The following is a 23,342-nucleotide window of genomic DNA, read 5'->3' as shown; positions in this document are numbered from 1 at the left end:
AGAGGTTCTCACTGCTGGTCCGTTCATCCCCCAACTCAACTCATAGCTGCTCACTGATTCTGCATGGGGCATTCTGGAATGAAGCTGGGGCTCCAGCATAGCAGCGGTGACATTGGAGACTCTTGGTCCAATCCTGGGAAATTGATGCTCTCATTCTTTTCGTCAGCCAGGATCTGACACTTCTTGGACTTCTCTCTTTACTTTCAGAATCTTCATGCCCCTGAGTTGCAGTGAACACAAGGGTCATGGAGAAGGAAACAAGGCATAGTGAAGTGGTTCTCCAAGGACGGTCCCTGGACCAGCAGCCCAGGAACCTGTTAGAAATGCAAATTCTCCTGCCCACAGAGCAGACCTACTGAGTCAGAAATTCCAGCGGGGACCTAGCCAGCAGTGTTTCAATCAAACTTCCAGGTCATTCCAGGTCACTAGAGTCGAGAACCACTGATTAAGAACACAGACAAAATAGGAAGAGACTTTGCTCCAAAGGCCAGCTCTGCCACTAATTACTTGGTCAGGTCACTTTCACCTCTCTGAACCTCAGTTTCCTCACCTGTAAACTGAGAATAATCATCATGGCCAGGCACTGTGACTCACACCTGTAATCCCAGGACTTTGGGAGGCCAAGGTAGGAGGAGCACTTGAGGTCAGGTATCAGAGAACAGCCTGACCAACATAGTGAAATCCTAACTCCACTAAAAATACAAAAAAAAAAAAAAAAAAGCCACGTGTGATGGCACATGCCTGTAATCCCAGCTACTTGGGAGGCTGAGGCAGGAGAATTGCTTGAACCCAGGAGGTAGAGGTTGCAGTGAGCCGAGATTGCATCACTGCACTCCTGCCTGGGTGACAGAGTAAGACTCCATCTCAAAAAAAAAAAAAAAAAAAGAAAAGAAATAATAAGCACACCTATCACTAAAGTGTTGTTTTGTGGATTAAGGGCATAAGCGCAGGTAAAGTGTTTAGCACTGCTCTTTGCAGAGCTTGGATGAGGGTGAGGCCAGGGAGGCACATAGGGTCGAGGGAGTGCCTCCTTTTATTTTGCATCCATGGGTGGCTCCCTCACCTCACCCTAGTTCCAGCCTTGTTTCTTGTATTCCAAAAGTGCTTAGCAAATGACTGCTACTATTTTGTCTTGTTGAGAAATCTGAAGTTTTATCCATTTCAGGGGCCTTGGTCAAGTAGTGTTCTGGAGTCAGTCTTTAGATGGTTTGGTGTAGAGGAAAGAGCACTGGCTTTGGACTCCACAGGCCAGAACCCGAACCCTAGGAAGGCCAGCCAAGGAGAGAGACACAGAACAAAAGCACCCCACACATTCACGTGGCTCCCTAAGAAAGGCTCCTTTCACTGGGGAGGGCACTTTCTTCCCCTTATCTTCTTTCTGAGAGAAAACAGAGGCTGCTCTCAAGTTTGAACTCTCTTTCATCTGTGACCCCTGTGTTTTCTCTAGCAGTATATACCCACAAAGCATTTGACAATCCAACATCATTTTTCTTTTTGAGGCAGTCACACTCTGTCGCCCAGGGTGGAGTGCACTGGCACAATCATGGCTCACTGCAACCTCTGCCTCCCAGGTTCAAGGAATTCTCCTGCCTCAGCCTCCCAAGTAGCTGGGATTACACGTGCATTCCACTACACCTGACTAAATTTTGTAATTTGAGTAGAGACAGGGTTTCACTGTGTTGGCTAGCTGGTCTCAAACTCCTGACCTCAGGTGATCCGCCCTCCTCGGCCTCCCAAAGTGCAGAGATTACAGGAGTGAGCCACTGCACCTGGATTCCAACATCAACTTCTGATTAAAAGCCTCAACAAATTAAGACTAGAAGGGGAATAGAAGGAAACTTCTTATATCTGTCAAAGAGCGTCTACAAAACCCGCAGCTAACATTATACTTAATGCGAAAGACTGGAAGATCCTTCTGCATTTGCTACTATTCTATGTTGTATCAGAGGTTCTAGTTAATTTATTAAGGCAAGTAAAGGAAAAGGCTTCCAGATCAGAAACTGCCTTCTTCGCAGAAGGCATAATTGTCAATGGGGAAAATCTGATGAAATCTACAGTAAAGCTACTAGAACTAATAAGGGAGCTTAGCAAGGTTGCAGGATACCAAATCAACATAAAGAAATTAATTTTATTTCTATACACAATCCAAAAAATTGGAAATTGCAATTCAAAGACAATACCATTTACCATAACACAAAAATACGAAATGCTAAGGCATAAATCCGGCCAGAGGTGAGCAAGATTTATACTGAAAAACCACAAAACATTGCTGAGAGAAGTTAAACCAGACCAAACGAAATGAGGAAATATCCCATTGCCTAATTCAAGGTCATGAAGATTTATACCTATGTTTTCTTCTCAAAGTTTTATAGTTTTAGCGCTTACATTCGGGTCTTTGGCTCATTTTGAGTTAATGTTTTTACACGATATGTCAGGGGTCCAACTTCATTCTTTTGCATGTAGATATCCAGTTGCCCCAAATACCATTTGTTGAAGATCCTGTTTTTTCCCTCCATTGAATGATCTTGGCATCATTACAGAAAATCAACTGATCTTAAATGTGAGATTGTACTTCTGGATTCTCAAATTCGATGCTGTTGATATAAGTCTGTCTTTACCAGTACCACACAACACAGTCTTGATTGCTGCAGATTTGTAGTAAATTTTGAAACTGTGAAGTGTGAGTCCTCCAACTTTGTTATTTTTCAAGATTGTTTTGGCTACTCTAGGTCTGGACAACTGATTTTTGGCAAAAATATAAATGCAATTTAGTAGAGAAAACATGGTCTTTTCCATAAATATAGTTCTGGAACAAGTGGATATCCATATGCCCTTGATTTTTCACTCTCTTCTATCTGTGACCACAGCTTTTGGCTCAACCCCTGTTTTCTGAAATGCTTCTGTTCTTCTGGAAGTTGGTTTCTTATTTCTTTTCAAAAACATAAATTTAATTAGGTTTAATTGAAATTTAAATATTCTTGGTCTGTGCTTTCTGTTTTTGGAGGCTGTGCCTTATCTCTCCATTCATAGACAGTTTCCTGAAATCTGGGAGTGCGAGGGGCTTAAAGGGAAACCCTGACTGACAGGAGCTGGGGAAGCATCCTATGAACTCTCTCCTGTGCCTTCTCCAGACAAATGGCCTTTCCTTCTGCTGCATGGCCCTGGGGAAAGGGCTGAGTAGCACAGCCACAAAGATTCAGGCACCTGCAGGGCCTTCAGACACAGGCAAATGCATGGGGTAACTTTTCTCACTTGATTTCTGAAGGAGAAAAGGCCTCCCCAGCATCACCAACCACTTTCACACCTCTCCATGAGCATAACCTATGTCTACCAGCCATAAGTCAAGCACAGATGTCCAGCTAACCTGTGTCGCAGGCCTCAGAGAACCTGAATTGGACCACTGGCAGGACAAGAAAGCTCTGTGCATGATGAGACACTTATTACTCCTCCTACATGTAGTACTGAGATCCCAACATTCTCACTACCAAATTCCCTTCCCTGGATAATGATGAGTTTTACAGTATTTGAAGCTATAAAACCGAACTTTTAGAAGACTATTTATTTGCTAGTAGTTGAGGGTTGGTGCTGTGGAGTCAGACTGCTGGGTTTGTGGCCTTGGGCACGACGCTTAACATAGTGGTTCTCAAAGTGTGCTCCCTGATCCAGCAGTATCAGCATCCAATTTTCAGGCACCACACCAAACCTACGGAATCAGAATCACGGGGTGGGACTCAGCATTTCATATTTTATCCAGTCCTTCAGGTGATGCTGATGTACCTCGGCTGTTGAAGAGCTTACCTGTTATCCAGATTTCATATCCTGCTTCTGCCATTTGCTACTTGTTACTCTGGGTCTCGGCTTCCTCATCTATAAAATGGGAATGATAATGGTAGTAGTCTCCACAAGGCTCTTATTTCCATTAATAAGATAAGCCATGTAAACTACTTAGGATGAACTTATTAATCATTCATTTTATATATATATGTGTGTGTGTGTGTGTGTGTACATATATATGTGTGTGTGTGTGTATGTGTGTGTATATGTGTGTGTGTATATGTGTATGTGTGTGTATATATATGTGTGTGTGTGTATATATTAATTTCCCCTGCCTTAGCTGTTAATGAAGATTCATGGTCATGTATAATAGTTCTTAAAGTTTTACAAATAAACTTGTATATGGCAGCCCTAATCATTTTCACAACAAGCAAGGTAGGTATTATTATCTTCACTGTACACCTGGAAAACAGGGGCCCAGAGCATGAACATCTTCTCAGTGAGAAAGTTATGAGTCTAGAACATGAACCACTCCTGCCTTGAACATTTGCGTCTTTTCATCACATCATGGATTCTCAGAGCGGAGGCCGGCAATCTTGGTTGACATAGATGAACTGTTTTAATTTAGGTACCGTATTTGTCCACTATAGGAAAAAGATACGGTTAATGGTGATGCTGTTAAATATAAACTTATTGGCAGGACCCTGCTTGGCATGTGACTCAATTCCTCATTCCAAATGGGGAGGCTGTTTGGTGCAACAGGCACCGGAATGGAACAGGCCAACCCAGCTCCAACTTCTGACTCTGACATTTCTTATCAGAGTGTGTGACCTTGAACAAGGTACCTTGCCTCTTAGAACTTCCTTTTCTTCTTTTGTAAAATGGGGTACTATCCCTACCCTACCCCGCTCCCAGAACAGCCTTGGGTCTCAAGTTGAATGATGTGGAAGATGTGGAAGCACTTTGCAAACCATAAAGTGCATGTACAATTATGGGATTGGAAGGAAGAGTTTGCTGAAGATGAATTCTGCTGGCTCCTGCCAGCTCTGAACGGCTCTGTGGTCTGGCAAGGCCAAGGCACTATGCAGCTGGTGGGAGGTAGGTGGGGACTGGCGGAAAGTTAGTCAGGATGTGTGGTCTGACCCTTGCTGGGGAGTGGCCTGTCAGGGCAGGGAGAAGTCAGAGACCCTCCCAAGGAGCCCCCAGGCTTATGCCATCAGCTTGTGACAAGCCACTACTGCTCTGCTTCCTAGCTAGCCTGAGCCCCCTGGAGTCAGGCCCAAGGAATTCACTCAAAGTGAGACAGGTTCTTGTCCCAACTACCAGTTCCCAAGATGACACTGGGCAAGACCCTCACTACTCTAGGCCTTTGCTTTACAAGACAAAGTGGCATGTGTCATCTCTCAAGAGCAAAGAAAAGCAGAACATAAAAAAATAACAATAAATAAAAAATGGCATATCCTCAACTATTCCACCACTCCTTTAATTATTCCTCCTATGTGTATACTTTGATCTCAACATTTTCTCTACTAAATTCTCTTCCCTGAATAATGACGAGTTTTGCAGTGTCCAAAGCTGTATAACTGAGCTTTCAGAAGACGGTTTGCTAGTAGCTGGGGTTTGGCACGGCAGAGTGAGACTGCTGGATGTGGACTTGGCACAGCGCTTTACCCCTCCGGCACTTAGTTTCTCCACTGGTAAACAGCACTCATAAACGTACCCATCTTACAGAACTGAAGATCAGTGAGATGATGTGTGAAGGGCTTCATCTTGCTCCTAGCAGGTGAACTCATTGGGAAGCTATCACTGTCACCAGCAACAGAGGGATCAGCTGGAGCTGATTTCAGAGAAAAGTCAAGTCACCAGATACTTTTATGAGCCTGTGAACCCTCACACAGGGGCCATATACTGCTTCTGTTCAGCTTTCAAAAGAACTGGGAATAGTCTGAGTACCCCTAGAGTCCAGGGACCCCAGCCTGGAAACCTCTGGCCCAGAGAATCATAAAGCTGCTTCCATCGCTGACATTCAAGGCTTCAGAACATCTCAGCTGTGCTGAGGGTCAGCCAAGCCTCTTAAAAGAAACCCGCGTGGTCAGCACCAGCTGGGCCTGCATTGAGGCCAAGGTAGACCACAGGAGGAGCTGGGCAGCCCAGAGCCCCGCCTCCCAGGGCCAGGGCCCCTGAAGAAGAGTCGCACATCAGAGGAAAGCTCACAGCCTCCTTTCAGTGCATCCTGGAGCTAAATCTCCATGCCCCCTCCCACCTCTCTGATCTCAAAAAGGCCGGGAGGGAAGGAAATGGCTATTTCAAAGGCTGGGCAAGCCCCCTTTGCAGCGAGTCTGTGTCTTATGCTCTTCAAGGAACTACTGAAAGCCAGAACTTTGCCCACTTCCTTTTCTTTATTTTCCTTTCCTTTCTTTGCAGTCCTGTTCTGAATATAGATCTGTAATCCCAACTACTTGGGAGGCTGAGACAGGTGGCTTACTTGAGGTCAGAAGTTTAAGGCCAGCCTGGGCAACGTAGTAAGATCCCTGACTCTAAAAAAAATTAAAAATAAAATTATGCAGGCATGGTGGCATGCATCTGTAGTCCCAGCTACTTGGGAGGCTGAGGCAGGAGGACTGCTTGAGCCCAGGAGCTTGAGGCTGCACCCCAGCCTGGGTGACGATCCAACGCAATGGTCATATAAATGATGATAAATAAATGCTTACTTATTTATTACTAAAAATAAATAAGTAAGTAAATAAGATCTTGGAGGTCATGATTCAGGCTGTCAAGGAACAGAAACCAAGCCATCAAAGGGAGGGAAAAACCTCAGGATCTGGGTGTGGTAGGAGTGATCTCAGGGTAAAGCACACCCTAGTGGGGTCTCCTGCAGAAAAAGCCAATGTAATGGGAATGACGCAGAATCCCTCACCTCTGAGGATCCTTCATGCCCATTCTCTCCCTGGCTCCTCACACCAAGCCCAAGAGATATCCAAGGCAGGGCTTCTTATTCCCATTATGCAGAGGAAGAAACTGAGAGCCAGAAAGGAGATGATATATGAAAAATCGTAGCTAACGTTCACTGAGCATTTACTAATTTGCCAAGTAAGGCACTAAGAACTTTGCATGCATTATCTCATTTAATCTTCACAAGTGCCCTATAAGGTAGGCACCATTGCTATTTCCATTTTACAGATAAGGAAACTGAGGCAGATATGCCAAATGTCCAAGCCCACATTCATAACCACTGGGTACATCTACCCCTGCCCAAGAAGCACCAGCAAGACAGTGGGAGGGTCAGGAGCGAAGTCCTGGTCTTCTGACTCCAGGTTCAGTGCTCTTTCCCTGACTCCATTCTGCTTCCCTGTGGTCAGTGTAAGGATGAATACTCTAATAATCAGATCTATACAAAAAAGGAACCAGTTGTGTGGGAGGGAGTGAGCACCCCCTCCCTGAGAAGCATCCTAGCCAAAGCTAGATGATCACTTGGTGGAGTGCTGTGGAGGTAATGGAGGTGGGGCTCCTTGCAGACTTGGGGGTGCAAAGAAATCCATTGTAGTTGCCAAGAAAACCTCTGGAAAGATTTCTAGGTCCCGTCTTTGCTCTCTTCTCTAATGGCATTCATTCTTTCTCTTAATCAACAACTTATTGAGAGCCCACACTGTGCCAGGTGCCATGTCTTATAACGAAGGACCAGGCAGACATGGGCCCTGCCCTCCTGAACATATGCTCCCATGACCTCTATCCCCAGCTGGCCTACCTGGGACTACTCTGCCAACCAAGATGTCCCAGCTCTAGACCATGGCTCCTCCTGTTGACCTGCCACCAACTCCTCCTCGATGCTGAAACCAAAGCAGTGCAAATTCCACCTTGGAACTCTTAACCTACTCTTGGTGGGAATGTAAATTAGCCAGCCACTATGGCAAACAAAACGGAGGTTTCTCAGAAAATTATAAGTAGAACTACCTTCTGACCCAGCAATCCCACTACTGGATATTTATCCAAAGGAGAGGAACCCAAGTGTACCAAAGGGATACCTGCACTCGCATGTTTCTTGCAGCACTATTCACAATAGCTAAGACATGAAATTAACCTAAGTGTCCATCAGTAGACAGATGAATGAAGAAAATGTGGAATGGGCACAAAATAAAATACTCTTCAGCCATAAAAATGAATGAGATGTCATCTGCAGCTAAAGAAAAGCTTGATGCAGCAAAAAAGGGAGTTGTCAAGACTGAAGAAAGCAAGAAAAAGAAGGAAGAGAAGGAAGATGAGGAAGATGAAGAGGATGAGGAGGAAGAGGAAGATGAAGAAGAAGAAGATGATGATGATGAATAGTTGGTTCTGGCGCAGTTTTTTTTTCTTGTCTATAAAGCATTGAAACCCTCTGTATACAACTCACTCCTTTTAAAGAAAAAAATGGAAATGTAAGGCTGTGTAAGATTTGTTTTTAAACTGTACAGTATCTTTTTTTGTGTAGTTAACGCACTACCAAATGTGTCTTCCGACAGCCCTGTCCTGGTGGTATTTTCAGTAGCCACTAATCTTGCCTGGTGCAGTGTAGGGCTGTAAATCGGCATGAAATGTAAAGCAGGTTCTTGTTGGTGCACAGCACAAATTAGTTATAAATGGGGACGGTAGTTTTTTCATCTTCAGTTGTCTCTGATGCAGCTTATATGAAATAATTTTTGTTCTGTTAATTGATTACCACTCTGTAATTGCCAAAAAAAAAAGTTGCAGCTGTTTTGTTGACATTCTGAATGCTTCTAAGTAAATATAATTTTTTTAATTAAAAAAAAAACTTGATCTCATGGGCAGAGGGAATAGAATAATTGATACCAGAGACTGGGAAGGGAGGGTAGGTGGCTGAGTGAGTGGGAGGGGTGGTGAAGAGAAGGTGATTAATGGGTACAAGCATACAGTTAGACAGAAGAAATAAGTTCTAATATTTGATAGCAGACTAGGGTAACTATACTTAACAACAAACAATATTTTGTATATTTCAAAGTAACTAGAAGAGAGGACTTGAAATTATATCAACACATAGAAATAAATGATAAATACTCAAGGTGACAGATACACCAAATATTCTGACTTGATCATTAGACATTCCATGCATATAACATTCACATGTGCCCTATAAATGTGTATAATATTATATGTCGGTAAAAGAAATACAAATTCATTATAGTTTTAAAATTATAATTAGGCTGATGGTTTAAAGAAAGAAAACTTGGAATGCTAAAATGGTTTCAAGGAACCTGGCCTAACATAATTAGCACAGTGGATCTTTCATATGGGTATGAAAGTCCTTATTAAAACATTGACATATTACACAACAAACAACAAAAATAAAAGGCGATTTCCAGACTTTTGTAAAAAAAAAAAAAAAAGCCACCTGGCCTAAGATGTCTTCTCTGGTATTCCCAGAAGAAGTGCTGTTCCTTCTGCCTGGCTCAGTGACCCCTGCAGGGGCCTTCCCTATCTCACAGGCAGTTGGCTTGATCTGCTCTGTATTTCAGGTAGATGTTGGGTGCATGGGACATTCTGCAGGACCACAAGCCCATGGACTGCAGGGACTGTGTCCAATTCTGGTGTCCCAATGCCAGGCACCCCAGCACAGATAAGATGCTCCTTCATTTATTCATTCATTCAACAACTATGTATTGAGCAGATGCGAAGTCTCAGGCCTTGTTCTGCCACTGGATTTCCAATAGGGAACAAGGCAGGCAAAAAGCCTGCCCTGGTTTATATTCCAGCAGGAACTACTAGATGAACAAGTCAATGACTAAATGAATATGCATTGAATCCTGAAAGCCCTTTTTGAGACCCTACGCTTAGAAAAAGGTGCGTTTTTGGACTGTTTGCATATCCACTGGCCAAATGTTTATCTACACTAAGTGAGCTCTTGAAGGAATCCTACCTTCCTCTGTGGCATGAGTGTTTAAAAATCGTCAGAAAGGGGCTGTGTCGGAATTAGTCTTTCCTGCTTTGGGAATCCTGAGCTATTGAGGTGTTAGCCCAAGGCTTGAATAAAATAAAATAAACTAAGCTTTAGAGTCAGAGAAATAATTCAATTTCAGGAAACACCAGGCCCAGGGATAGTAATAACAAAAATAATCACAACAAACATTTGCACAGCACATACTATGTGCCAGACTCAGGAGAACCCCTGGGTTTCCAACAGATGACAAGGCCATGTCCGAAGGAAGGAGAGGCCATCAGGGGGATTACCCTGATTAGAGCCATCCCCTGGGATCGGACCATTGTTCTTTTGGGCTCTAATTGTCCCATAATCCACAGCAAACTTTCAGGCCCAGGCCCTTTGAATTTCCCAAGAATTCAATAGCAGAAAAGACAAGTCTTCCTAAGCAAAAGGATAATTGCCTCCCTAAAATAGAAAAACTGTGCTCAGGGAAGGAAATTCCTCGGAATAATGGGAGCATCTTTACTCACTGAAAAGAAGGTTGGAATGCACATTTATTGAGCATCTACTATATGCCAGGCACTACGCTAGGATTTGGCTTACACTGCCATTTACTCACTGCTGGGTACTATTTAATGTGGAGCTCTAGCCATGGATGAAATAGACTGTCAGTGCCCAGGGCTGACATGCAGCCAGGATGTATCTCTCGTCCTCCCGGACCTTCTTCTCCTCTTCTTTCTTCTCTTCCTCTCCTCCCCCTCCTCTACCTTCTCCTCTTCCTCCTCCTGATGTATTTCCCACTTCTTTCATCTGCATGTGCATGTATTCATGCCATAAACATCCACAGAGCATCCATTACATGCCAGGCACTGTGCGTGACATTGAGGATGAAGAAGGGAGCAAGATAAACACTCAGGGGCCTATGGTTCATCAGCCCAGGTGCTCAGGCAGGAAACATGAACACCACCTTCAACTTCTGACTTCCTCAGCCCCTGCATGGTTGTTCAGTGAGCCCTGCAATCAGACCCTTTCCTTCCATCTCCACCGCCAAAGCCCTAGCCCAGATCCTCGCCCTCCCTCACCATGGTCACCATCCAGCTCCCTCAGCCTCCCACTGTGCGCTTTCTCTAGCTCTTTCTCAGCAATGCAGCCAGAGGGACTTCTGTAGAACACATCTAGCTCTGTCTGCTCCCTCGCTCAGAGCCTTACATGGCTACCCTCGGAAGAAAGTCCAAACTCCCTGACCAGGCATTCAAGGCCCATCCTGACCCCCTCCTCCCGACTTCTTTTTTCCAGAGATGAAGTTTCACTGTTGTCACCCAGGCTGGAGTACAATGGTGCACTCTCGGCTCACTGCAACCTTTGCCTCCTGCGTTCAGCTGATTCCCCTGCCACAGCTTCCCGTGTAGCTGGGATTACAGGTACCTGTCACCACACCCAGCTAATTTTTGTATTATTACTAGAGACACAGTTTCACTAAGTTGGCCAGGCTGGTCTTGAACTCCTGATCTCAGGTGATCTACCCACCTTGGCCTCCCAAAGTGCTGGGATCACAGGCATGAGCCACCACACCTGGCCCATCCTGACCCCTCTTGGTCCAGTAGAGTTGGACTGGCAGGAGATGAGCTGTGGGTGGTGGAGCAGTTGGTTCCCATGCAGTGACTCCTTACCAGCCAGGTCCACATGCACACAGACCCCCGTATACACCCAGAGACACACGGGCACAAATATACACACAGTCAGGTGCACCCTGGGATATAAACAAGCAAGTCCATTTATACTGCCAAACATGCATGTAGACATAGCAGCCAGATTTAGCAAACCAAAACACAAGATGACCAGTTACATTTGAATTTCAGATGAATAACATATTTTTAGTATAATTATGTTCCAAATGCTGCATGGGACAAACTCAACCTAAAAAATAATTTGTTGCTCATCTGAAGCTCAGATTAAATTGAGCATTCTGCGTTTTATCTAGTGACACTACAAACAGAGAATGGCTAACACAAACACCAACCCTACACACACACATCACACAGCTTACACACTTGGACATATTACATACTTACACTACTTACTTGTGCAATTCACATGTGATTATGCGCTTCACACTGTCATGCATTCTACACTAATGGGCATCTCACCTCCCAAGACCAAATCAGGGCATTGGCCAGCTGCAGAAAGCTCTTCAGGGAAATGTTTGTTCCGTGAATAAATGCCTAATTAACAGGAATTCCTGGACATCCAGCTCCTAGAATGTTGTGTGCCCAAAGTAATCCCAGCAGAAATTGGAATTTCATGAAGCACAATCCCCTGAGTGGATGGCAGCAGGGAGAAGGGTCTATGGGGCCTAAGCCTCTCATTCCCCTCTGTTCTTTCCACAGATTTCCAGAGCAGAGTTCAGTGCCTGTAAACTGCCTTTCTAAACAAGAGCTCCTTGTCCCAACTGGAAGGCTGCCTAGGATCATGAGAAAGTCACAGAATTTAAAGCCAGACAGAAATACATTCACAAATTTGATTTCCACATATCTGCACAGTGTCCTTGAGCAAGTCACTTGCCCTCTCTGTATAATGGAAATGTTCCACTAATAAACTGCCTCCTTCAGGTTATAAGAGTTACTAAATAAGATAATGTATGCGGAAGACTTTTTAGAGCTTTGTTTAAAAACTAGCTCCTAAGGTTGTAAGTGAAGCACAGAAGAGGAGAATGTGATAAAACTCGGGGACAATGAAAGTCAGCTGTTAGTATCAATTAAGTACTGTAGGGTCACATCCTAAGTAAATTAGGTTCTAAATTCAGCACGTACAGGGAAAATGCTTATGTCCAAAACACTCTGAAAACATTTTAGGATTGCGAACAAGCGTTGTACGATGGCAAACAAGAATACTTATACACACTGGAAATTCAGGACCTTTGAAATAGACCAAAGGAAGGAACAAAAGGAATTTCTTCTATGCAAATGTCTGGGAATATTCTGATTTTAAAATGACCAGCAAATCCCCAGTGATGAATGGCAAGGGTGGGGAATACTGAAATTTCTTCTTGCCTGCAGGGTTTCCTCTATTATTTTAAAACACTGAGCCTCTATGTAGTCAACATTAATGCTTGTTCCTCGGTGTTTCTGGTTATTTTCCACCTGAGCACACAACGGGATTGTGTGTCCCGCCTTCGGCTTGTGAGAAGGGAAGTGATGTGTTACCGTTAGGCAGAAGCATTCGAGAGCTGCTAAGCGATTCTTCCTCTTCTCCTCTTCCTGCTGTGGTGACCCACAATATTCCAGGTGGTGAACCCTGAGTATCTAAGAGAGGTCAGTGTGAACAGTGACCCCACAAACCTGCAATGGACATGAAGCATGAGAAGTGAGCCTTTGCTACACTAAGCTGTTCATATTTAAGAGTTGTTTATTACTAAAGCAAAATTCAGCCTGTCCTGACTAATACACTTTAACATCTTAGATTTGTGTGTGGTTTTGAAGCTTTTTTTTAAAGACAGGGTCTAGCTCTGTCACCCAGGCTGGAAGGCAGTGGCACGATCACAGCTCACTATTTCCCAGGCCTAAACGATTCCTCCCACCTCAGCCTCCTGAGTAACTGGGACCACAGGCATGTGCCACCATGCTCAGCTACTTTTTTTGTTTGTTTGTAGAGATGGAGGTCTCACTATATTGCCTAGGTTGGCCTCAAACTCCGGAGCTCAAAGGATCCTCCTGCCTCAGCTTCCCAAAGTGTTGGGAGTGAGCCACGTCACCCAGCTATGGGAGGAAATCTGAAAATTATGCATTATAAATGCTTAAGGTGATGGATAACCCATTTACCCTGATGTGATTATTAGGCATTGCATGCCTGTATCAAAATATCTCATGTAACCCATAAATATATACACCAGATATACCCATACAAATTTAAAATTAAAAAATAAAATAATAAAATACTCGTAAACTAGTAACTCTGGGTGACAGAGCTAGACAGAGCTAGATGCAACATCACTGTAATTACATACCCTGCCTAGCCTACTTCCAAACAGAATCTGTGGTAACTTAGTAAATCAAAATACATACTGGCAAACGGGGTTACTAAAATAACAATAGAGGAGAGACAGGAATTCACTTAGGGAAATGGGAGAGGATTGTACTTGGAAGTTTTGCCAAAAGCCGAGAATGACAGATTGAACCATGGATCAGTGAAAGCATTTAGGAGTAGGCATTAGAAGTAATTCTTGGTACCAAGAGGCTCTGGGCCAAAAGACTGGGAGGGAAGAAACCGTGTTTATCATGTGCCAGATACTATGCTGCATGCATTGAAAATATAATTTCTTTATTATTTTCATTTAAACTCAGGGAAGTAAAAACTGAGGCTCAGAGAGTTCAAATAAGTTGTCTGAGGTCACACAGTGGAAGAGTGAGGATTCAAACCCACACTGGCCTCACTCTTGCGTCAGTGCTCCATTGGAGCCACCAGGGGCCAAGTCTGGCAGGATACACTCCCCACCACTTGTTCCAGGCGTGGTTGCAATTTAATGTGGAAGCAAGCGAGCATTCTCTTCTTCATAGCTCGGATGTGAAGGCCTGTTGGAGGGGACCGCGGTGTCCAGGTCTGCCCCACACAGGGTGGCCCTGCTTATGAATTCCTATTCTGCACCCACGAGGGTCCCGGGCTTCTTGGGAGTGTCCTACGAAGAGGAAACCACATTCCAGGCCCAGATGCAGACAGCTGTGTGCTCCCTCCAGCCTGTGGTGACTCATACTCAGACAAGAAAGCCACTTCTTTGCCTGGATTCCCTGTCCCAAAATCCTAATCTGGGGAAAGCTGCCTTAAGCTCCCTAAACACAAGGCCCTGTCCAGGCGGCTGGCGCTCTCGAGGGTGGGGTGCACCGATGCTGTCCACCAACAGCAGGGTCCAGAACAAAGAGGAAATTCAGGGCGGGAGATCATTTTGTCTCCCTGGCGGGGCTCCTGCGGCCATCTGGCTGAGGGGGCTGTTATTCAAACCTCTGGAGCGTAGTCTGTTTGTCTTTTAGGAGTTTGCAGCTGATTATTTTCACCAAATTCCCAGCAACCAACTGCGCTGGCTCCTTTAGCAGGCAAACCTGTGCAGCCAACATGTCCTCTCAGCTGGGTTCACGGCTCCACTAGCAGGGAACCAGCAGCATCGCTCTTGTCTTATCAGCAAGGACCCCTAGGCCAGGGGAGGGTCTTCAGGTCTGGATACCTGGGCCAGCCAACCAGTGGTATAGCTGATACCAGAGACTGGCATGAAGGAGGGACACTTGGGAAATCAGAAAGCTCCTGGTGGCCAGATCAGCTCCAGCGGCCTTTGGTGTAATAGTTCCGGCTTTGAAAAGGAAGCACCAGCCCTTCCTGGGTATCTTTATTGTGCAGAAAAGCAGTGAAGATCTCAGAGATCTCTGGAGAGGACTGAGCTGGGGTTCAAATCCAAATTCCAATACTTCTGTTATATAGCAACTGAGTCTTCATCTATTCCTCTGGAGATTGGGGATAGTAATACCTTATCTTCCTGCACTGCAGTATGTGTGTGTATAAATACACTGCAGTATTTATACACACACACATACAATAATCCATGTGAAAGGGGCCTAAGACCATGCCTGCACATAGCAAGTTCTCAAGAAATATTATTAGTTTTCTCTTTTCATTTCTTCAAGCATATAAAAACTTGGTCTTTTACTCCCCTAGTTTGGAGGACAGGTGAGCAGCTAGTGCTCCTTGCTATAGCAAATAGAGTGCAGAGACCGGGAACTTTCCTTCAAGAGACAATGAGAATGAGCCATCTTCAAAGTAATTGCATGGACCATGGACTGATAACTTTTTACCCAGAAAGTAAAACCCAAATGGTTTGGTAATTTATGAGCTGAGTTACTCAATACGCCTTCTGGACATCAGCCTGTCTTTGGGGTCAGAATGATGGACCAGGGCTATTCAGTGGGAACAGAATGATGGTTGTTCTGCACAAAGAAAGGGATGGTCCCCTCTACCACAGCAATCCCAAAAAGCTCTATAAGAGAGTCAAGCACCCCTTTATCTAAGAATCTAAGTTAGGGCAATTTCTAAACCAATTTTTTTTTCTTTATACTTCAACTATTCACCTCTTATGCCTTTTGGAAATAAGAAAAATGGGGCTTCTTAAAATATCTTGCCTGGCTCCCCACTCCCAGCCTCCTGCCCCCACAGCTGAGATGGCCCCAGATCCTTGGCCCTTTGCCAGGGTTTTCAGAGGGCTCAGTCCCCATGGGCCTGGCGTCTGGGCCTTCAAGGAGAAGGGTTTTTGACTCATTCCTGATACCAGTCATGGCCTTGCAGTCTGTTTCTTCCAAGATCATTTTAAGTGCCTGAATCTTAACTCCAAAGACTTGAGTCTTGATCCCAAACCTCAGGCCAGTGGCCATCGCCTGGTCTCCCAGACTTCCCCGGAAGCTGTCTGCTGGTCAAGACCCTGCCACAATGCCCATTCCTCAGCTCCTGGCCACCACCCTACTTGCCGCAAGCCCCTCTCTGAGTCACCAAATGCCACTGATCCAAGCCCAGCACTAGATTTGAGACCCATTGCTGTGTCCTTGAATTAGACCAGGCAAGGCCAGTTCACTTGCAGTGTCATTTCACTGACCAAGGATACTGTGCCCAGGGGAAGGTAATCACTACCCTGAGGAACTCACTGCACATGGGACAAGAGAGTTCTGTGAATAATGAACAAATGAATGAATGACAATATAATGCAAATTGCAGTAGAGACTCAAAGAACATGAAAATGTTGGCCCAGAGGAGAAGTAATCCACTCCACCCCAGGGGGTAAGTAGGGAGCCAGGGAAGGCTTTGGGGAGGAAAGTCTAACTTGGAGTTCAAACGTGGAATGGGGAGACCAAAGGGGACAGTCTAGTTGTTATTGATTCAATGGTCACTTTTATCTTTACCATAATTTATCCCTTTTGTGGCTAATGTCCACTTTGGATTCACCTAGTTCTAGCTCTGAGCTAAAAATTCAGGGTAGGATCTTGTCCTAAGTTTAAAACTCTGGATTTCGCTCAAGTAGAATTGTTGGTAAAAGGAGCCCTAGATGTGAAGTCAGAAACACTTGGTTGAAGCCTTGGGTCTGTCGGATTTTTAGGAGCAACTCCTTGACCTCTCTGAGCTTCAATTTCCTCATCAGAAAAGTCGGGGAAACAATTCTGTCCAGCTCACCTCACAGGGCAGTTATATGGTTCATATGAAATAACACGCGTGAACCTCCTTCATGGACACAAGACTCCTCTAGCCCCGCGAGGGTTTATTAAAGCAGCAAGACCTCCTCGTGGCTGCTCTAACAGCGAATCAAAAAATCAGGATAGCTACAAGGAAAAATCGAAAGCTTGATTTTCCCCCATTTTGCGTGCCTATAATTCCTGGGCTTGTTGGTCAACATATGCCTTACAAATGAGCTCTTACCAGGCCTGGCATTTTGTAACTGTTTTCTCCTGCAACTATTTTTCAGCAAAGAAATTCTACCCATGCAACAAAGATGCAGGCTCACGGTCACTCAGAATGAACGTCTGTGTGTGCCAGATGGGTGGTTTCGACACAGCGAGATGTGTGAGGAAGAAAAGAAGGAAGGGAAGGAGGGAGGGAGGGAGGGCACTCCAGTTGAGGAAAAGGAGACCGCCTGCCCCTGAAAAACCTTAGTGAAGGGTGCAGATATGCACACACTGCTAACCTGCTCCTGACCTCTCCAGGAGAGGCCCAGGGAGGGAGAGTTCTGGAGAAGTCACCAGAGGTGGAAGTGGCTCTCAATTGCTTTTCAATTGCCTTCTATGGGAAAACAGGAAGAAAGCAATCAAATCGGGAGCTTTCAAAGGTTGAGGTTCTCAGAGGTGGTGAGAGCCTGTTGATTTCTGAGGCAAAGGACTACTGTGGGAAGAAATGCCAAACAAGGAGGCCTGGCTGATGCAATGGAGGAAGGAACCTCAGGTCCAAGTCTGGAAGTGCGGCTGGCATGTGGCCTTGTACGTAGCCCAGGACAAGTCACTTCCGCCCTCTGGGCCTCAGTTTCCCCTTGTATGCAGCTGGAGGGCTGGATTGTGTGGGCTCTAAGCTCCTTTCCAGAAGTGACCTGTGTCGTCCATGATGCAACTGTCAGGTGCAGAAACTCAAGAAATGGAGGAGTTTGGTTCCCTGGAGGCCACGCCCCTTCTTTCTGCCCACTGGATTTTCCATCCTCGTCCAAACTCACTGGTTGAGTTCCTAACAGAAGGAGCCTACTCACAGTCATTGACCCAGCCTTACAGAGTCTGTCCACCAGGCTGTCCTGTTCACTACTCCCAACAACCCTGTGAGCAAATAATAAAAACTATGGCCAGCGGAATGATGTTCTGTGCCAAGCACTATTCTAAGCCCTTTCCATTTTTATAATAATTTTACTTAATTCCCAATACAATCACATGATGTACAGGTATTATTGTCTCCGTTTTACTGATGTCCCCTTGCCCTGCCACACATGAGCAGGTGCACAGAAGGGCTCTTCTACATGCCAGTGACCCTAAGCCTCTGAGCCTGACCTCTACCCTCTGCAGCCCCTTTGGCTGGAGGAGCTGAACTCCAGTCCCAGCTAGTACCTTCCTGCTTGCATTAGGCCTCTAATTCTTCCTGGCTGTCCTTGGCTCTGGTGTCCCTCCTGCCAAAGGGGGGGTCTTGAGAATCATTCTCCTGATGCCAGCAGGGAGAGGCCACTCAGGTGGGCTGGGTCTTCAGGGAGAGGATGCATTTCTTCTTACAAGTCTCCTCCTCCCAGGAGAAGGGCTGGCCTACCCAAAGCTCCCTGGGCAGCCTGGACAACTGTCTGTTCTAGGAAACTGGCCCAATGTTTCTTCCTTCCTCGCCTCCCAGAGGACTCAGGGTTATGTCTGCAGGGCCAAGCCCTCCACCTGCATCCTAGATCCCAAGGACTCCCTCCCAGCACTTCCTGCCCACCCTGGCAGCCCCATCTCTCTCCTGCTGTACTTACTCCTTCCCATTGTCCACAGCTAAAATGCAGCAGAAAGAGCCCCAACCTGAAGTCAGGAGACTGCAGATAAGATCCGGTTCTGACACTGACTGAATATGTGAGTCTACAATATGTGACTCTAGACAGGGTTAGTCACCTTGCCGAGTCTGTTTCCTTACCTGGGGACTGGGGTTCTGAGGGTTATGATTCAGTGCTTTCTCTCCAGTCTGATTTCCTGCTGCTCCTCATCCTGCCACTTCTGTTCTATCCAGACCTGTCTCCTGTCCACAGATTATTTAAGAAATTCATTCAATAAATAGGCTGAGCACACAGGCCCTATACGAAGGAGTCTACAGAATGGTGGGACAGGGAGATGATAAACAGGCAATCACAAGTCAGCATCCTGAGAACTGTGAGGCCCAAAGTGGAGGGTGCTGGGAAACTAAGGAAAGGTATCACACGGAGGCTCAGGCTGCCTTTGAAGACTTCCCAAGGAGGAAGCAGCAAGCTGAGAGCTGAGGGCTGGTGGGAATCAGCCTCTGGGCCAGGCAAGGTGGCTCACGCCTGTAATCCCAGCACTTTGGAAGGCCAAGGCAGACAGATCGCTTGAGGCCAGAAGTTTGAGAGGTGAAACCCCGTCTCTATTAAAAACACAAAAAAATTAGCAGGGCATGATGGCATGTACCTGTAATACCAGCTACTCTGGAGGCTGAGGCACAAGAATCTTTTGAACCCAGAAGGCAAAGGTTGCAGTGAGCTGAGATGGCACGCCAGCCTGGGTGACAGAGCGAGACAGTCTCTTAAAAAGAAAAAGAAAAAGGATCAGCCTCTAAAGAGAGGAGATGGGGAAGAGTATTCCAGGCAGAGAGAGCAGCGTATCCCAAGACCCCTAAATAGGAAAAGGTCAGTAGATTAGGGGAAATGTATGTGGTTTAGTTTGATTGGACAATCTCATGCCCAGCAGTATGTATACACGCATGTGTGCATGTGTGTGTCTGTGTACTCAGCCATGTTGGGGCAGCAGAGGAGAGGGAGGTGAGCCTGGAGAAGTGAACAGGCACCAGGTCCTCATGCAGAGCCTGTGGGCCACTCAAGAGTGGGTGCTTTACAGGGAGCAGTGAGAGCCCACTGGATGGGTTTTAAGCAGGGAAGGGACATGATCAGGGTTGCATTTTAGAAAGATTCCTCTATCTGCCATGGGAAGAAGAAATTTGATTTTTTTAAATAATAAAAACATTGACAATACCAGATAACTGTGAGGATGTGAAGTCACTGAAATTCTTATTTCACAGACACTGGGGGAATGTACATGTAATCTGGCACTGTCATTTTAAAGAACCTATAGCAACACCCAGTAGAGTTGAAGATCCGTGCATTTTGACCCAGTGTCTTAGTCCATCCAGGCTGCTATCACAAAGTACCATAAACTGGAGGCTGAGAAGTCCGAAGTCAAGCTGCCAGCAGATTCACTGTCTGGTGAGGGAACTGCTACCTGGCTCATAGATGTTGCCTTCTTGCTATGTCCTTACATGGTGAAAGGGGCAAAAGAGCTTTCTTTGGCCAAAGGACACTAATCCCATTCACAAAGGCAGAAATCTCACCACCTAACTGCCTTTCCAAGTCCCTACCTCCTAATACCATTACCTTGGGAATTCGGTTTCAACATATGAATTTTGGAGGGACACAAACATTCAGACCGTAGCACCCAGCAATTCCATTTCTTAAGGTTTCTACCTTATGAAAAACACACACCCATGTGTGCAAAGAGCTATACGGAAGGATATTCACTGCAGTACGATTTTTAATAGTGAAAAAGATGAAATAAGCTCACCAGGCATCTGTAGGGAAACAGGTAAACTGTGATTCATTCATACAATGGGATGCTATACAGCAATTAAATAAATTAACTAGCACTCCACTGATAAAGTTTGGAAGTTTGTCTCCGAATCTCGTACTGAAATGTGATTCCTGATGTTGGAGGTGGGGCCTGGTGAAAGGCGATTGGCTCATGGGGGCAGACCCCCAGGACAGCTTAGCACCATCCCCTTGGTGATGAGTGAGTTCTCAGGTCACGTGACATCTGGTTGTTTAGACATGTGGGACACCTCCTCCCTCACTCTCTTGCTCCCACTCTGGCCATGTGACATGCTGGCTCCCCATTACCTTCCACCATGATTATAAGTTTCTTGAGGCCTCAGCAGAAGCAAGTGCCAGCATCACGATTTCTGTACATCCTGCAGAACCATGAGCCAATTAAACTTCTCTTTTTGAATCACCCACTCTCAGGTTTCCTTTGTAGCAATGCAAGAATGGCCTAACACATCCTTGTATCAAGAATAAATCTGAAAAACAATGAGCGTGGAGAAAGAAATGCAAGTTGCAGAAGGGTATGAACGTTATGTATGTGAGTCTTATCAATGAAAATATTCAAAATGCCATATATGCTTTGTGAATATAGCATCAGTGAAAAAATTAGGAAAACATGTAGGAATAATGGTCGCTCTAAAAGAACATTAGAAAGGGGAAGGAGGGTTAAGGGGTACAGTAGGAATTTAGCTGAAATTGTTATCTTTCTGCAAAAGACAGAAGTGAAATGAATATACAGAAATGTTTTTATCTATTGAATCAAAATGATGGTATCTTGGTGGCCCTTGCATTGTTTACTATACCTTTTGATATGAAGTATTTTAACAATTAAAAAAAGATTGACAATATCAATCCATTGGTGGGGAACAAGACAAGAAGGAGGTAGATATGATGAAGGCTTAGGCTGTGTCCAGGCAGGAGGTGCTTGTGATTCAGACCAGGGTGGGGCCCAGCGGGTGGAGAGAAGCGGATGTAAACGAATGATGCTCAGGAGGTAGAATGAACACAACTCTCTGTTTGTATGAAGTCCTTCCTTCCTTCTCCCCTCTAATCTGGGCACCTAAATGGAGTTCTGCCTTCTTCAGAGGACTTCTCCAGCTCTGGCAGTCCTCAGAGTTCTCTCTACTCTTCCATCCCATAGCCTTTGCAGTACTGCTCACTCCTGGGGGCAGTTCATGCAAAAATGCCTGAACTTGTGGTGTTCATATGTCTCCTCTCCCTGGTAAAACTAGAAGAGTTTGCAGGGCAAGAACCCTCCTGTATGCTCTTGATGGGTTTCCAGACATGTCTGTGTGACCAGTGGCTGTATCCCAGGGCCTTGCATCATGCCAGGCCCATGGCCAGTGCTGGAGAGGTTCTAGTTGAATGGATGAATAAGTGGATAAAATGATGAGTTCCAGAAAGACTTAAGGAATGCCAAGAAGCAATGTGGCAGTCCTGAATTAAAACCATGACTCTGCCATTAACAAGTAGTAACCTTGGAAAAGTCACTTCACCTCTCTGATTCTGTTTTCCCCAGCTATAAAATGGGGATAATTCTCATCATTAAGGATTAATGCTTACAGATATTACACATTGTTTATGTTTGCCTACGTATGTTATATATGATGAATCTGCTAACCATAATACCATACCACCCATAATATATCTAAGAGGCCAGTCATTTCCTACCCAATCACACTCATGTTTTATAGAACTCTCCTTGTTCTCAGCCAGAAACTGTGGTCTTTTCTATCAGGGTAACCCTGCTCCTTCCTCTGACAGCTGATTGAACAGGGGGTGGATCTCTGGCACAGGATGGACCAATCAGATACTCTCTTCTAAAAATTTGGAATTGAAACAGAGATCTAGTCAGTTGACATGCATTCATCAAATATTTGGACCAGGCACGGTGGCTTATGCCTGTAATCTCAGCACTTTAGGAGGCCAAGGTGGGGGAATCACTTGAGGTCAGGAGTTCGAGACCAGCCTGGACAACATGGTGAAACCCTGTCTCTAGTAAAAATATGAAAATTAGCTGGACATGGTGGTGTATGCCTGTAATCCCAGCTACTCTGGAGGCTGAGGCATGAGAATCACTTGAACCCGGGAGGCAGAGGTTGCAGTGAGCCAAGCATCACTGCACTCCAGCCTGGGCAACAGAGCAAGACTCTGTCTCAAAGAAGAAAAAAAATTCATGAGCAGCCCCCTCTAACCATACCCTGAACTTGCATAGCTATATATGTTAGCTGATGTGCTGCAACACAAGACTCAAGCTTGGAAATTGGAGTAGAAAGAGAACACACTGTCTCTCTCCCTCCTGCCACACGTAACAGCCTTTGTACTGGAGACCTTTGTGGACAAGCCTTCCCTCTCCTAAAAGGCCAAGCCAGATTTGTGCCTGTCTTCTCCACAGCACTTAGCCTAGTGCCTGGCCCTGAGAAGGTGCTCAGGTAACAGGGGTTCAGATGAATCATGTCAGATTTGCATGGAAATGGACTAAGACTCAAGTGGGAGAGAGAAAGCAAGCTGATGGGTGCAAAACACATCCAAATCATAGGCGGCATGCTTTAAAAAATTAGAGATGTTTAACTTACTGAAGAGAAAGCTTGTGGACAGCAAACAGAAAAAGGAATTTGATATTCTCTGTGGCTAAGAGTTACAGAGATGGGGTTGTGGCTCTATGTCAGGAAAAGCTTTCAGACAGAACTGCTCAGAGACACACTGGGCTGTCTTATGGGCCTCTCTGTTCTCAGAGGTACACAAGAAACTGGGTACTACTCAGCAACTACACAGGTATCTACAGAAGTAGATGTTCTGCAAAATTCCTTGCAACTGGGA

General features: G+C 45.3%; 1 long non-coding RNA gene across 3 annotated transcripts in view; it reads right to left on the bottom strand.

Moving 5' to 3' along the window:
- Positions 1–2,351: 2,351 nt before the first annotated feature.
- LOC108592680 (uncharacterized) overlaps positions 2,352–23,342 on the bottom strand; it is a 47,898-nt gene continuing 26,907 nt past the window's right edge. Inside the window, exons 3-5 of one of the 3 annotated variants that reach the window (XR_004727466.3) lie at positions 12,889–13,023; positions 3,799–3,867; positions 2,352–3,703 (exon numbers count right to left, since the gene is read on the bottom strand). This is a non-coding gene — a long non-coding RNA (uncharacterized LOC108592680). Of the gene's footprint in view, positions 3,868–12,888; positions 13,024–23,342 lie in introns of all 3 variants that reach the window. The other 2 variants (XR_013535621.1, XR_004727469.2) reach the window with 2 other exon arrangements.

The sequence above is a fragment of the Callithrix jacchus genome, chromosome 1 (assembly GCF_049354715.1).
Source record: "Callithrix jacchus isolate 240 chromosome 1, calJac240_pri, whole genome shotgun sequence".
NCBI classification, from domain to species: Eukaryota; Metazoa; Chordata; class Mammalia; order Primates; family Cebidae; genus Callithrix; species Callithrix jacchus.
The sequence above is the reverse complement of the archived record's forward strand: the minus strand, read 5'-3'. Positions and strand labels throughout refer to the sequence as shown.